General features: G+C 48.9%; 1 protein-coding gene across 1 annotated transcript in view; it reads left to right on the plus strand.

The window, feature by feature from the left end:
• Positions 1–16,829, plus strand: part of PITPNM3 (PITPNM family member 3) — a 385,265-nt gene that overhangs the window by 135,649 nt on the left and 232,787 nt on the right. The gene's annotated exons all lie outside the window — the stretch shown is intronic.

The following is a 16,829-nucleotide window of genomic DNA, read 5'->3' on the forward strand; positions in this document are numbered from 1 at the left end:
TTGGCGGTTCTGTCATCCCCCTTGCCTGTGGTTGGATATCTAGCATGGCCGTGATGTACATTATGGGCATTAGAGTCATTATCCACGAGGTCAGCTCACTACTCAGGGCTGGACTCCTGTACCTTTGCTACAGGTAAGTGGCATTGCATTCTACAAGTAATACTGATGAAGTCATTGGAGCTATTGTGAAGTAAGGATGTGGTGGTGGTGGTGGTGGTGGTGTTTGTTGTAGTTTTTTCCCCAAAGGGACATAAAGGTGTTCGGACTTCACAATGAACTTTTCAAAGGTGCCTAAGTAACTTAAGAATCTTCAAATTTCATTGAGACTTAGACTCCGAAATCACACAGGTTTTTGAAAATATCACCCTCAAATGCCCAGTGACTTGAAACAGGAGTTGTGCACAAATCTTCAGCAGGCAAAATTTCACCATAAGATATGATTCGGTGTAAATAATGATATCAGTCTCGCTTTTAATGAACTTGACACACTTGTCCAATGAAATATGGGTTTTTCAAATGATCAGATTTATTTCTCTTTGTTGGGGGAACGTAAGAAAATCAATTTATTTAATGTATTCTGAGTCATGAGTGTTTGTGGTTTTAAGTGTCTGTTTGATTTACATAGACTTTTCCTATTTCTTAACACAAATAGCTGTCCTGAAAGACCATTATGAACTGGAGAGTGTTAGATGGTAGGGGAAGAAAGGAACATTTCTCTATAACTATGTAATTCCAGCAATCGCTTGTGGAGGAAATTCATTTATTGATGATCTTTGTTTGGTGAACGTCTTCTCTTTATCTTCTGGGTGTTTCCTTTGCTAGTAGTTAAGTAGCACATTGACCAACCAATCCAAATGGCATGTTGTTAAAGATTATTAAGTGGATAATCAAAGAGGGAAGAGGTTTATGTCTTACATCTGCCCTTGACAGAGGTATAAAGTGCTCTTTCTTGTTTCTTGGTAATTTATTTCGATTAGAGTCAGGGATTCAATGGGGATTCATAAGAGATGCTTACTGAATTGTAAATGCGCCTCATCTCTCTGCTGATCCGCTATTGAGAGAAATTGGTCCAATGCTGCTCCACAAGTAAGATAACTTTTTCTTAATCACCACATAAAGGCAAGTCACTCTGGCCTATATGCTAGTGCTCCTGGACTTTCTTCCCTGCCTGCACAATGTTAATGTATTTATTTCAATACTTTGATGTTAGACCATGTATCTCGTCGTTTCAGTAGCTCCCAGAAGTTGCCATTAAGATCATGGCACCATTGCTTTAAATATGAAAAAAGCATCAAGAGCTAGCTTCCAGCTGAAGCAGGCAAGACAGTTAAAGTGTGGATTATTATTGACTCTGTCTTACAGTTGGGGAACAGATACCCCGAGAGTGTAAGTGTCCCGTTCACGGCTATGAAGAAAGGCTGTGGTACAAAGCCAGGAGATGAACTTTGATTCCACTCCAACCTCTTAACCATGAGACCTTCCCTCAATGCTGTCCTAACTTTTTTTTTTTTGTCCTGTGGACTATGTAAAACAGAGAACCACCAGGGTCACTTCTCCTTCCTAGCCCTCTTGTTTAACATTGCATGGTGCTCACCTTGCTTTCTTCTGGAGAATATTGAGAAGAGATTAAAATAGTGTTTCTTAAACTGCATTCCATGGAACACTGGTGTTCCATGAACAACTTGCAGGTGTTCTGCAGCATACAACTAGCAGTGATGTGCGGCACATGTATATATTTTCTGTTATTAAAACCAATTACAATGTTGCATTTTCATTGCTATGATATCTGATTACATTGCTTAATTTTGTTTTGCTGCATTTGTTGCTGTTTGGGTTTTTTCTGTGTGTGTTTTTATTTTTATGGTCTGACGAGTTTTTGGAAGAAAATTTTCGTAGGTGTTCTGCATAAAAATATTAGCGTTTGGCGTTCTATGGTCTCAAAAAGTTTAAAAAACACTGGCTTAGAGGGCTATTGGTTTAGTTGGACTGTAGATCCAGAATAGACTGACACATACCATCTGGTTACACTTTAATGGCTTTTCATGCCAGGGTAGCCTACTTCAAGTCAGTGTTTGTGTCGGGGTGTATGACTTTGCATTTTCAGAGGTGCTGAGCAACTGCAACTCCAGCTAAGGTCAGAAGGGGGTAAGAGCAATAAATACCTCCAAAAATCAGACCTTATGTCACATCCACATAAGGCTGCTCATGCCAGAATGTGAGATTGTTACCTCAACAATGCAGAAGAAAATAGAGCAACAGCTGTAGCGTGTGATGCCCTGTAGGAGTTTTCCTTGATTGGCCTCCTGGTAAATTCGTCTGATTAAACTAGGCCATGCATTTCAATGCATCTGTTCCTCTTGAACTCTGCCACTTTATGCTATAAGGTTCAGTTCTATTGATTCGCTACCTACGGATTTTTCTTGCTGTGAAATTACCTGTCAAATGCTTATAGATCTTATCATTGTGTTTTTACTGCAGCTACTTATGCTTCTTCTTCGAGTGGTCCCCCTGGGTGCTCCACAATAGGTGTCGGGCTTGCCCGGCGCCGCAGATGGGAAATCTTCCAGCAGTTTCTCCTGGATCGTGCATGCGCTGGCGCATGCCCCCCCCCTGCGCGCCCCCGGCCGCGTGCACGATCCGGTCCCCACCAGTTCCTTCTCAACCGCCATCGGCTGCAGACGGAATCCACTCAGGCCAAGGCCAGAGTCAGATTACTTAGTGGTTTTTTTCCACGTGTAATTTGTTGTTTTCGGTTATTAAACAAAAAAAAAAAAGAAAGAGAGAGAGAGAGCAAAGACAAAGAGAATATCAGCAAAAAAAAAAGGAAAAAGAGAGGAGCGGAGAAGAGAAGAGCAGACATGAAGGCCATTTAGGCCGCCCGCTGCCGCAGGCCGGTGATCACTATTTGGGGTGGAAAGGCACGGATTAAGTGCTAAGTACCCTATTAACAATAAAGGACTCACCGCAATGGCCTCTTCAGGTTTTACAAAGTGGGAGTCATGCTGTGAAGCTATGCCGGCCTCCGTGGGGCATAGCGAAGGCATCCGACGCCTGGGGGAATTACGGCTACCCAGACGTGTTCTCACTGTGCTAAGCTCACAGTCAGGGCCAGGAAGGACAGAGCGATGAGGCGTAAAAATGCTCTTGTTGATAAGGCTCTCCAGCCGGACTTGCCGGAGAAGCCTCACCCAGAAGGGCCCTCTGGGTTGCATAAGAGGAGGGCAGTTTTTCTCTGACCCCCTCAGTGCAGAAACAGAGGAAACTCTCTGCCTGGCTCGATCCTTGCCGTGCGTTTGCAGCGAGCAGGACGAGCGGAGCACACAGCCACTAGCCGCATACTCAGGCAAGCGGCAGCGCGGCAGCGCACGTGGCAGAGGCTGAGCCTCCGGTTATACAACAGCTGGCACGTGTGGCGCCTAGAGCGTCAGCCAGGCAAGCGCCAGAACCGGCAGCATCACCACAGGAGGCACAGACCCCCGCGGCACCAGCGGTGCAGGGGCATCAGGCACGGAGCCTGCAGGCACCGGAAGAGGATACCCGTGCGGCACCACAGCTGACGGTGCTGAGTGTGGCGCTGACAGCGGGGCCGAGATCCCTGGCACGGGAGGGGGTGGTGCCGGCCCCGCAGCGGAGGGGCAAGGCAACATCAAAAACCCGGCACCGTAGTCCATCTCTGGACAGGGCTGCGCTGCTGTTAGCACCAAGCCCTCCCCCTGTGATACACACGCTGCACCGAAGGCCTGTTTCTCCACCGGCCCATCCGGAAAAAAAAAAGAAACAAAAAAAAGAAAAACCTCCTTCTCCGTTCCTCCAACCAATGTCACCATGGCTTGGGCCACCTTCACCCATGCTGCCATGGTCGTCCTTATCATTCTGGACACAGACAAACCACAGGCCTACAGCCAGGGGCAGGTGCCCCCCCGGCCGCTCAATACCCCCGTGGGCACTCCCGATGGGGGACGGAAACACAGTTGTCTCAAGGGAAGTCAATTTTAGAACCACGAGACTTTCCTTTACAATCCTCCAGCGAGCAAGTGTATCATCGACCACGGGAACCCGAGGGTTCGAGGGAGGTTTACCTTAGTGGTTCCTCCTCATCCTCCCCAGATGAGGCCATGGCCCTCGGGGATGTCTCTCCCCCGGATGACCTTAAACAGTTCCAGGAGCTGTTTAAAAGGGTGGCTTTCACGCAAGACATTCAAACGGCAGAGGTGCAGGAGAAACATCACAAACTCCTGAAAAATTTGAGACCCCCGGCTTCATCCAAAATTGCTATTCCGCTGGACGAAGCCATTCTGGAGTCAGCCACTACTATATGGCAGACTCCGGCTTCTGTTCCGCCTACGAACAAGAGAGCGGATAAGAAATACTTCGTCCTGGCAAAGGGCATGGAGTTCCTCTTCAGTCACCCACAACCAAATTCTTTGGTGGTCGGGTCGTCCCAGCAGAGGTCAAAGGCTTCTCAGTACAAATTGGGGGATCGGACAAAGATGCTAAGAAGCTAGAGCTGTTTGGCAGGAAGGTATATTCCTCTCCTATCCTGCTATTGAGAATGGCAAATTATGGGCACACATAGCAAACCATAATTTTGATAATTACTCTGGGCTTACTCCCGAAAGATAAAAAGCCGGTGTTAAAGGCGATTGTTCAAAAGGGCTACGCAGCATCGTGGACGGGAGTCCAGATTGCCCTGGATGTGGTGGACATGGTGGCACGTTCAACGGCTACAGCAGTGGTCATGCTTAGAGAATCCTGGCCCCAGATGTCGGGTATCTTGAGGGACCTACAAGCGAAGATCATGGACCTTCCCTTTGATACACAAAAGCTGTTTGCAGACTCAACTGACTCGGTCCCTCACTCCAGTAAGGACTGGAGAGCTACACTTAGAACCTCCGGCATTTATACGCCCCCATGCAGGAGGGAAAAATTTTATCCTCAGCAAAGACGCTACGCTTACAACCACAGCGTGCTCAATATCAACGGGGCTACGGCCAAGGGCGCTATCACTAGCGGCAACAGTACAGAACTCCTAGGCGATGTTCTCAACAAAGCCGTACGCCCTCGGGTCAGGCCCAAAGGCAACAAGTTGGATGGGTATGTCGGGGGCTGCACTATCAATACCCTCGCTCAATGCCAGTCTCGTCTCATGTTCCATCATCGCCTCAGACTGTTCCACTCCCAATGGCAAAAGATCACCACAGACATATGGGTGCTGGAGATCATAGCCACGGGTTACACGATCCCCTTCCAGTCGCTTCCACCGATGAAGCCTCCCACCAGGCCTCACCTCAGGGACGCTGCCACAAGGCGAGGCTCAAGCGCAAGGTGACTCACCTTATGTTCATAAGGGCAGTGGAAAGAGTGCCGGAATAATTCCAGGGGAAGGTTTTTATTCACGCTACTTCCTACCAGGGAAGAAAACAGGACACTGGAGGCCCATCTTTGATCTTCGGGGCCTCAACCGTTACTTGAGCAAGCAACGGTTTCGGATGATCAGTTGCCGTGATACTCGCGGCACTGGACGATGGAGACTGGGTTGCAGCACTCGACTTATGAGATGCTTACTTTCATATAACAATCCACCCGGCACACAGACGCTTCCTTCGCTTCACGGTCGGCCAGGAGCGCTTCCAGCACAGGGTTCTTCCGTTCGGCCTCTCCTCGGCCCCTAGAGCCTTACCAAAACCCTGGCAGTGGTGTCAGCCTACCTGCACAGATGGGTGTTTGTTTTTCCCATATCTGGGCGACTGCCTGCTAAAAGGGACCTCGAAGGCAGAGGTCTCACACATGATACGCGTCACAGCGGACACGTTTCTTCGCTGGGCCTTGTCATCAACCTCGCAAAGTCAAAGTCCGAACCCACACAACATATAGAGTTCATAGGGGCACGCATAAACTCTATCACAGCGAGGGTGTACCTACCCGACGCCCACTTCCGCACCATCAGTTCGCTGGTGCAAGTCATTACATACATCCCCACGGTGCTGGTCTTTAACGTGCCTACAGCTGCTGGGCCACATGGTGGCAGCGACGTTTGTGGTATAGAATGCCAGGTCGCACATGTCAAGCCTGTAGCATTGGCTGGCGAGCGTTTACAAACCGGCATCCCACACTGTCCACAGGGTGGTGTCGCCCACAACAGAGGTGCGCAGCTCCCTGGCGTGGTGGGAAAACCCCGAGAATCTGCTAGTGGGGGTGCCTTTTCACCAACCACAAATTTCTATTTTTCTTACTACTGACGCCTCCCACATGGGATGGGGAGCGCACATCGGCGACAAGGTAATGCAAGGGCTATGGTCCCCTGCAGAACCGACACTGCACATATCCATACTGGAGCTCAGGGCAGTGTTCAACACCTGCAAACATTTTCGAGATTACCTACATGGCAAAGTAGTCGGGATTCAATACTGACAATACCTCCACTATGTTTCTACATCAATTGACAAGGGGGAGCACAATCCTGTGCCCTATGTGTGGAAGCACTCCGATTGTGGAATCGGTGCATCGCCAGCAACATAACGTTGAAAGCCTCGTACTTGCTGGGCGCTCACAACGTGAATGCAGATCAGCTGAGCAGGCGCTTCGCAATCACGCACGAATGGCAGATCCTCTCTGATCTGCTACGGTGCATTTTTCGTACATGGGGGTTTTCCCCAGATCGATCTGTTTGCCACCCAGTACAACAAAAGAAAAAGTGTCCCCAGTACTGCTCCAGGGCAGGAGTGGGGCGGGGATCCCTGTGGGACGCATTCATGTTTTCATGGAAGGGCTCCCTACTTTATGCGTTTCCCCTGCAGCGCTTATCCGCAAGGTCTTGCACAAAGCCAGAAGGGAGAGAGCTCGCATGATACTCATAGTCCCGCTTGGGATCGGCAGCAATGGTTTCCCTTGCTTCTGCGCATGTCGGACCGCCCACCGCTCCCTCTACCGGTGGCGCCGGACTTACTCACGTGGGATCAAGGGTCCATAGTGTACCCGCACCGTCAGGGTCTGCACCTACAAGCATGGCTAATCCATGGCTCAGCTCCTTAAAGAGCACATGTACGGAGGGAGCACAACAAGTCCTGGAATGTAGCCGAAGGACCTCCACCAGGAGGACTTACAAGCAGAAATGGACTTGATTCACAGCCTGGTGTTCCGCCAAGCAGTTAGCTCCCCTTGATGTTCCTATACCTGTAATACTAGAATACTTATTGGACCTCGAGAGGCGGGTTTTCTCTATCCTCGCTAAAGGTCCACCTCGCTGCTATATCAGCCTTTCAGCATACAGAGGAAGGGCCCATGGTATTCGCCCATCCTATCGTTACCAGGTTCTTGAAGGGGCTGGTAAACCTGTACCCCCCTCGGAAACCGCTTCCACTGTCGTGGAATTTGGACTTGGTGCTCAGCACGCTATCGGGTCCACCTTTTGAACCATTAGCCACAGTTCCCATACGTCTCCTTACGATAAAAACAACCTTCCTCCTTGCAACTACGTCAGCCCGCAGGGTGAGTGAGCTCGCGGCAGTGATGGCAATGCCGCACTGCACAGTATTCTCGAAGGAGGCGGTAACCTTAAGGCTGCACGCAGCCTTTGTTCCAAAAATCTCTTCAGAGTCCAATCTTAACGAGCCAATAGTTTTACCCTCGTTTTACCCGAAGCCTCACAGCTCCGGCAAGGAGGCACGCCTGCATCTCCTAGATGTGAGGAGGGCGTTGGCCTTCTACACAGACAGAACTAAGTCCTTCCGGAAAATGGAGAGGCTTCTAGTCTCTCTTGCTCCTGGGTCAAAAGGAGAAGGTCTCTCTTCCCGGAGAATCTCAAAGCACATTGTGTCCTGTATAAAAATGTGCTTCAAACTCCGAAAGACTCCTCTGCTGGCCCCGCCCAGGGCTCACTCCACCAGGGCGGTGGCGGCGTCAACAGCCTTCTTCAAGGGCACTGCATTAACAGACATCTGTAGAGCGGCGACCTGGTCATCCTATGACACCTTCGCCAAGCATTATGCTCTGCCTCGGGTATTCCAAGAGGATACCCGTCTGTCGACAGCAGTCCTCTCGGGGGCAAGCTGCACATAAACCGATTACCCACCTCCTTACTTGGGTTACTGCTGGGTAGTCACCTATTGTGGAGCACCCACGGGGACCACTCGAAGAAGAAAGAGAAGTTACTCACCTGTAGTAACGATGGTTTTTTGAGATGTGTCCCCGTGGGTGCTCCACCACCCGCCCATCCTCCCCGCTTCGGATCTCTGTCTAGTGTTTTTCAGGAGCATCCGAGGCGGTTGGTCAAAGAACTGGCGGGGACCAGATTGTGCACGTGGCCGGGGGCGCGCGGGGGGGTGGTGCGTGCCGGCGCATGCGCGATCCAGGAGAAACTGCTGGAAGATTTCCGATCTGTGGCGCCAGGCGAGCCCGTCGCCTATTGTGGAGCACCCACGGGGACACATCTCGAAGAACCATCATTACTACAGGTGAGTAACTTCTCTTTCTGTTAGAGAATGAATAGCATTAGGCCCTCTCAGAGGTCCAGAGAGGCTCAGGCCACTTCCCCCTTTTGAGGCCCCTAGTCATAATAAAAAATAAAATATAATGACACATGAAAACAAAATAAGGTACCAAAAATAATGATGCCATTTGAATTCTTTTAACTTAAATTATTCTCTAGTCTTTTTTTTTTCTGTGCAAATGCACTAATTGTGGAGGAAAAATCTAGTTGTGAGGCCCCCCACAACCCTTTGAGTTTGAGGCCAAGGCCTGATGGCCCCCACAACCCTCCCTCTGATTGGCTCGGGGTAGGGAGTGTTAAAACTCCGTTCTGAAATTAGCAGCCTCAAAACACAAATAACGAAGGGCAAGTGCACAGGAGATATATTGGATGGAGGATTCTATCATTGTCTGAATTAGCTGCAATAAAAAGCATTTAAATGTTAATACTGCCCTTTACATTCAAAGCTGGCGATTGTTTCAAAGTGGATCATTTCAGCTTTTTTTTTTTTTTTTTTTTTTTTTTTTTAAGAGAGGCTTGGATTCTGAATACCCTTTTATGGATTGTGAACGAGCAGTCCCACTGAAGTCAGTGGAGCTGCTTGTGGAGTAAGGTGCTGCTGAACTCTGGAAACAGGCCCATGGTTTCTTCGTAAACCCTTTGTAAACAGCTGCACTGATTTATTTCCTTTTGGTGGAAAAAGCTCCTGCTCTAGCTTCAGGGGTCCTGCACTTTTCGGCAGATTATTTGCCGCAGAAGCTCAGAGCAGTTAGACACCAGCTCACTGTTTTGGTGAGCTGCTCTCATGATTGGCCAGCGCAGGGAAAAGAGAGAAGACCAAACTCCATAGTTTCTGCTGCGCCTCCAAGTGACTCAGGCAAGACAGACCCCTCCACGAAATCAGGCCTTCTCCCATTCTGTGTAGAGGATGGAACATGGGGGGAGTCCAGGACCACCCTCTACTCTGGGCTCCAGCCCAGGGACCCTGTGATAGCAGCTGCCAACAAGGTCTCAGATTTCAGCTGCTTGACAGTGATGATACCCTCGGTCACTTCCCCACAGTGTGTCTCAGCACCCTCCTTGCCACAGCTGCCTGCCCTCTGAGACTCCCTCCAGAACTCCTTATTTCCTCCATTTCTCACCCAGCTACTGAGCCAGCAGTAGAGAAGCCTTTTCATAGCCACAGGTTCTTTAGTGACTCCAGCTGTCCTGCTTGACCTCATTCCCTTGAGTCTGCAAGCCTCCTTATTGGCCCCAGGCATTTTAATTGGCTTAACTGCCCTGATTGCTTCTAGCAAGTTCCTGCTGGTTCTGGATCAGCCCTCGCTAGTTTATTCTGGGTGCAGGGACCTATTCAGTCTAGGGCTAATATATCTCCCCATCACCACTCGTCTGGCAAGTCACCAGAATAAGGTTTCATTTTGAAGGCCACATGTCTTTGGGAAAGACAGGCCGGGAGGGAGCTTGATAATTCATAACTTGCCTCCAGATTTGCTCTGTTGACTCCAGCCCAGATGTGTACTAAGAGCCATACAGAGGTTTATGAGAAATGAATAGCTGGTCTCAGTCCAATCTATACCACACAAACTACAACCATGATGGGCACCTGGTGTAATCCATATCCTGTTTGCTGACTGTATGTACAAACTACTCTTTTTGTTGAAACCCACCAACTAAACACCGGATCGTGGATCACAGTGATTGCCCGTTCATTCCCTCAGAAGTGTCTGGTGCTGGCAGCTGTTGGAAGACAGGAAGTTGGGAGAGATGCATCTTTGGTTTGACCCAGTATGGCCATTCTGATGATCCCATGCCCATTGAAGTCAATGGCTATCTTCCCCCTCATGTTGGTGGATGTTAGTTTCTTCCCTAAATTGTGACTTTCAGAGGCTCCCAAGGGAGTTAGGTGACTTTAATGGGACCTGGGAACTTAAGTCCTCCAGGTCCAATGCACCATGTCCGCCTCTAATGCAGTGCCCAGCAACATTTATCACCTAGTGGCACACTTCAGCACTTGTTACAATTTCACAGCACGCCCAATCCTATATAACCCAATCTTCTCCCGCTCTCCCAGAGCCCGGCATCCCCAGCCCTGCACTCTAACCCAATTCCCCTCCCCTCCTCCAGAGCCAGGCACTCCCAAGCACCCCACCTTCTCACCAGAGCTTCTGCCACTCCCAGAGCCGCCACCGCCGCTGCTGCCCTGGGCTTCCCCCACTGAGCAGTGGCGTGCATGCGCAGAACGGCTGGCGTGTGGCTCTGAAGCACACTTGGCGCCACTTTGCGGCACACCAGCGGTGGAGCACAGCTGTAATGGATTACTCCCAGAAAAGCAGGCTGCACGGTGTGCGTTATTCAGGGAGCAACCCTTTTAGCTCGAGGGATAGCGGCTTGTGGCTTGGTTCTGAAGTTCTCAGATTTCAGTCCCATCCAACTCCTCTCGTTGGCAGCATAAAGGTCACTTCATTCCCTTCATAGCTGTGCTCCTCATGCTTCATGGCTGGTGGGTGGGGAGGAACATTGTGCTGTCCTGTTTACCTCTGTTGTACCTATTTTGTGGCAGGTCATCTTTGTTTAGTGCTATCTGTCCAGCCACTTTCAAGAATGCTAATATTTGCATTGGGTTTTTAAAAATACAGGACCAAATCCTGCAGGCATTCCTAGAGCTGAAAAGTCCTCTTGACTGGCCAAACCACCAAATCCAACCCATGGTTATGAACGACATTTTCGCTGCAGCCAAGAAGGAAGTGGCTGTGAGGCCAAGACCAGATTAAGGTTACAGGAGGCCTAAGGCTAATGGAGAGGAAGTTGTTAATTACATATGGCAAAAAATAGAAAGTCATCAAACATTTCTCTATATGCATATTTACATCCAGTTAGGTAAAATTATCAAGTTTATTCTACTCTCACTACACTCAACCCTCAAACGATTTTACCCTGGCCCTTAGCTTTAGCAATGAGAAAGTCATCTAGGTGGTGGAGTGCTCATCTCTCAAGACGAGCACTGCAACGTTCCCACCGTGCTCACCTTTCAGTCTTGTGCTTCTTCAGGGTGGGGAAAATTGCAATGTTCATCCTCACCCGTGAACACTCCACTACGTAGGAGGAAGGAGACCTCAGAGAGGTGCAGCAGAGCATCCGTCATTCGTGACATTGCCACCGTTGGGTATAGCTCATCGTTTTCATCCCCATTCTTTACATTGTTGGGTTTCAGGTCTTTCAAGGTATGGCCATTATTATAGACAAATGCCAACACTGTAGCAGCCCAGGGAAGGATTGAAAAAAGGACTCGGCTTGTAAGCTCTTTTGGGGCCAGGAGCATGGTTTTGCTCTGGGTTTGTTCAGCAGTGAGTGCTATCAGGTTCTAGTCCATGAGTGGGACTTCTAAGTAACATCTCAATTCAAAAAAGCATCTGAAGCCTTCAGAAAACATGGGGGGTTCACAAAATCACATTTGACTTGTAACACTGATTACAGACTTTAAGGCAGGCACAAAGTTCTGCTCGCCAGGGACACAGGGTTCCAAAAGATCATGTCTTTCCTGTGCTGAATTTTTGCCTCTCCCCATTCTGCCAACTTTCTACAAAATCACAATTGGACCCTTTGCTGCCTATTGCATGGACCATTATGTATTTGTTCTTCCTGAAGTTAGCGTTGACAGGTTCTCCATGCAAACTAAACAATGATCTGCCCCGAGAGGTTACTGCCATGCACCTTACCTGCCGTGGCAAGCATAAGGAAAATGAGTTTCTGTATGCCTGAGAAGTCTAGGTTGGAGTCAACAGGCAAACAGATATTTACCTTGATGGCACAATTTGATGTTTCACATTCTGAACCACGGTGCTCACTGCAAGGGGCAAGTAATTACTGCTCTGTCTTTCCCAAAAAGCTAAGCATGGTAGCTGCACTGCTGTCTAATATAGAGAAATATGAGCTTCTTACAAAGCAGATTTACATTTATTAGTAGGTAGTAATTGAAGAGTAATACCATGGGTACACAGTGTATTCTGTGTTCAAAACCACCATAAAAATATCTTCATACTTTTCTAGAACCTGTGCCTTTTTGGGTGTGGGAGGTCAAAGATTTTATTTTACTCTGTCTTATCAAAGGTATGTCTGTTTTGAAACTGGGTGTGTGTATTGTCAACCACCCTCCGGAGCTGCATTCTATCTGCCTCGTGCAAATGCTGCAGACATGCTGTGCTTGGTTTGTGTTAACATTGTTCTATTTCAGCCCTTTTAGTTCATACCAGCCGTTCTCACCCGGCATTGTTGGCACAGTGTAAAAAAGCCCCAACACTAAAACACAAATGAAATCTTACAAACAGTTACACGGTGGCTTAAGCATGCACTTGGAGTGCTTGCAGGATGAGGCCCCAAGGCAGTGAGGGGTGGAGGGACATAAAAAACCAAAAATCTAGTAGTCTAAATTCATTCCTGGTGCAGTTCTATTGACACGATGGTTATCTGCTTAGCACTAGTTAAGAATCTGGCCCTGAGAATTTTAATACGCTGCTTTGAGTCTGCAGCTCCATTGAGATAATTTATGCCACTCTGCAGGTTTTTAATTCAGCTTGATTGCTGTTTGTGTTGTTCGCTGTTTAAATTATTAAATTGGCATTACTGGATTCCAGATTTTCTCCCAAAGAAGTATTTATAGCACTGGCGGGAAAGTCTATTGGTCAAGTGCTCTCAGGTGTACTTACTGAGAATCTGTGATTGAATTAATTTATACACTTGCTATTTATAAAGGTGCTAATAAGCTTGTGTCTCTCTCAGTGGAACTGGGGCAGTGCTGTTTCTTAAAGTAGCAGCGAGTGTCCAATGTGCTTTTAATTCTGCCCAGAGCACATTGCAGCTTCCCATACATCTTCATTTATTGAAAGAGCACTTAACTGTGTGCTTCACTAGTCAATCTATTAAACCATTAAACACAAAAATCCAAAGGACCCACAGAGCGGTTCCAAATGAGGTGCAGGGCCTGGGGCAACCCCAGATGGCCCTGGGTGCAGGGCCTGAAGCGCCTCCCGCTTAAGACGCTCCGCCTCGGCCCACCTCTGTGCCACCTCCATGCTGCCCCGCTCCACCCCTTCCCCCCAAGTGCTGCCTCTGCTGGTCCTTGCCACACCCGTTCCCACCCTTACTCCACCCCTTGTCCCATTGTGCAGGGGATGGCGTGGCGGAGGGGACTGGCATGGGATGGCAGCAGTGGGGATGGCCCCCTCACATTCACCACTGCAGCAGCAGCTGGAGCAGCTGCCCACCAGTTCCAGTCCACCCCACTGTGCCCCGCTTCTCTGGGTCGGCCGAGGCGCTCTGCTTCCTGCTGCCCCGGAGAAGCCAAGTGCAGCAGGCTGGGAGAACATGGCAATCCTCTGGGTCCTGACGGTTGAGGCGGCCACTGCGGGGGGCCCCCAGATCACAGGACCTGGGGCAGCTGCTCTGCACCTTAGTATGGATGGGATGGCTCTGCACACCGACTTCAAAATTGCTGGGAAGGCCACTATCAGCTTCGCTGCTCCTGGAAGCAGATTGAGGTGCAAGGAGGTGCATCACACATGGAACTCATGCTTAACCCTCATCTCATACCAGCACTGCTGATCATGCAACCTGGGGTGGTCCTGCCATGAGTGCAGGGACCAAGCTAGTTGACCTCTCAAGGTCTTTTCCAGTCCTATGATGATTCTATTCCACTTGTGAAATAGCTTGGAGACAGAATGGCCTGATGTGGTGAATCACAGGAGATTCCTGATGAAGTCTGGGTATCATCCCAGAAATAATATTTGGGTTCAATCTTAAAGCAGTAATTCATTGTTCACAGCTGGTGCAATGCTGGGCATCTGCTTTCAAAGCAAGACAGCCGAAAATACATCACCTGCTGTTATTTTCTCTACATCAGTGGAGTTTGTCGTGTTGTTCTTTATCTATAATAATGGATGTACTTTTGGATTTCCAGGTCTTTGAAAGACCTGAAACCCAGCAATGTAAAGAATGGGGATGAAAACAATGAGCCATACTCAATAGTGAGTTGTGAGCACTGCACACAAGCATCTTTTCCAGTCAGGAAAACTGCCACAACTTGTGCAAAATTGTCCTCTGTTCTTCACTCCTTCATCTTTCTTATGTGTTGACCAAGTGAAAATAAATAGCTTCGGCTTTGCCTTGAGCAAAAACTGCACCTGTCACACCAACTGCACAACCTGTGGTCACAGGCAGTATCCCCTGTAAGCTGAGGGCTTGAGTGGCCTCCCAGGAGAGATTCAGGTACTGTCCAGCTGATTAGCAGAGCACCCACAGCTACCAACAGCGGTCAGGATGCATTTCTGTTGGTGGTTTGCATCCGCACAGGCTTTCGTGAAGATAACATAATTTACTGTGCCTATGAATGGAAAAAATTAAAGGGAGCACTGGTCACAAGCTGCAGAGATTTGTCTCTTCAGCTCTGAATGCCTTGTGTGAAGTCCTCACCAGGTTGGCTAAGTTGGTGGTTGTCATGCTAGTACCCAGCTTGAGTAAGTGGGCAGAATGGAAACCCAATACTTAATTTTTGGAGGCTTGGAGTTGGCAATGCTTGTAAGTACCTGCAGGATCAGGACCTTAATTTCATAATTCGTAATTAATAGCACCTAGCTCTTATCTAATGTGTTTGTCTATGCGCTGTCTGAAGGAGGTCAGAATCATTATCTCCATTTTGCAAAGTGGGGAAACTGAGGCACGGGGCGGGCCAATGAACATCATTTTATATTCAGATCTCTATCAGAACACACATCACTCCACCTCTTCTGCTAGCTCTGTCTTAGCCTGAGCTGTGGGTAAGTTCTCATTCCACCCACAAGTGCCAGAGATGGATGACACAGTGAAACACAAATGATTTTGTCCCCTTTTAAAATATTTCGTGAAGTGCAGCGTTGCTCCCATTATTGCAATTTTTGGGCAGTGGAATTATCGCACAATTCGGCACTGCCTTCTCCATTAAAATGCAGCTTCTTGCAGAGTTTGATCAAGAGTAGCAGCTGTCAGACTTGTTTATCAGATTCTTTTCAGGTTTGATCACTCCTGAAGGTGAAGCTGAAATAAAATGGCAGTTAAAGGACTCAGATGATGACAGCTATTGCATGCGCGTCTCAATTTGTCTTCAATAGTGTAGTTATCGTGCAGTCAGAAGAGGGGCTGGTTTAAGCTGTCTGCCCAGCACGATGCATCTTTTCAGCTTTTGCCTTGAGATGCCAAGTGAACACGACTTCTCATATAACATATCTAATGCAGAGAGATTTGAGAATGGGGCTTTGTCGCCACTATACCGTTTTCACCCCCACGGCTGTTTCGATACAGCCTTGTTGTTAAAAGTGAGGCAAGCGTAGCTGTTGTTTTGTTGGCTTTTTTGCTAACAAAATACTCGCATCCCCAGCAAGTGCTGTTCGTGTTGTTGACAGGAGCGTGCTCGCACGGGCACTTGCTGCAGCAAAACCTTTTGTCTTTTGGGGTTTAGGGGGTCATTCAACTACCATAGCCTGAGGCATAACCCAGACTTTATTGTTGCAAATCCTGAGCTAAATTCCTACACCGACCAGCTTGGCCAAGTTAGGTAGCTGTATAGTGACAGGAAAATTGACCAGCTCATTTCCCCACTACCCTAAATGGTCAGGGGCAGGGCTTATAAACAGCAAGCCCGACACAGGCTGGCTGTGTCATGCGAACAGGAACCTCACTGGTCCCCTGGGGAAGGAACACCAGTGCGTACAGAAGCCGAGAGGATTGGCGGAGATGCTCAGGCTACGATACGCTCTGAGCACGTGTGCAGTAAACAGGACACCGCAGAGGCTGTGGGGCTCTCCCAAGACACTTGCTTTGTGAATCCGCCGTGGTGGGGCCCGCCCACAATTCAGCATTGACTGGGGCTGGATCAATCTTCTGGAGCTGGGGAGAGGCAGGGGATTGTGAGGCTCCTGTTAGCATGGAACAGGCACCATGCTCCAGGGGGGCCAGCTCACAATTCAGCCAGCCCCCCCGCCCCCCCCGGTGACAGCCATCCAGCCCCCAAATATCTCTGCTGCAGGGGGAGATTTCTCCTTTCAATAGTCAGCCTCCAAATCTTTCCTGCCATTGAAGCCTTCACGACACACAAGCTAGGACATGCTGCTGACTGGAAGCACGAACCGCACAGTGCAGCAGGCACGTGTTTTCATTGAGTGGTTGGGCAGGAGATAGACCCCCAACTGCATGGCATCTGTAAGGGAACAGGGGCTGCCCCCGTACAATGTGACCCGCAGAAAAGGAGTTTCTCGGCCTCTCATGCAAGCATGACCCCCACAGCCTAGCGGCCATGTGCTGCATTGGGGGTGGGGCTAGCCTGCAAGACAAA

Source organism: Carettochelys insculpta, chromosome 19, assembly GCF_033958435.1.
Source record: "Carettochelys insculpta isolate YL-2023 chromosome 19, ASM3395843v1, whole genome shotgun sequence".
NCBI classification, from domain to species: Eukaryota; Metazoa; Chordata; order Testudines; family Carettochelyidae; genus Carettochelys; species Carettochelys insculpta.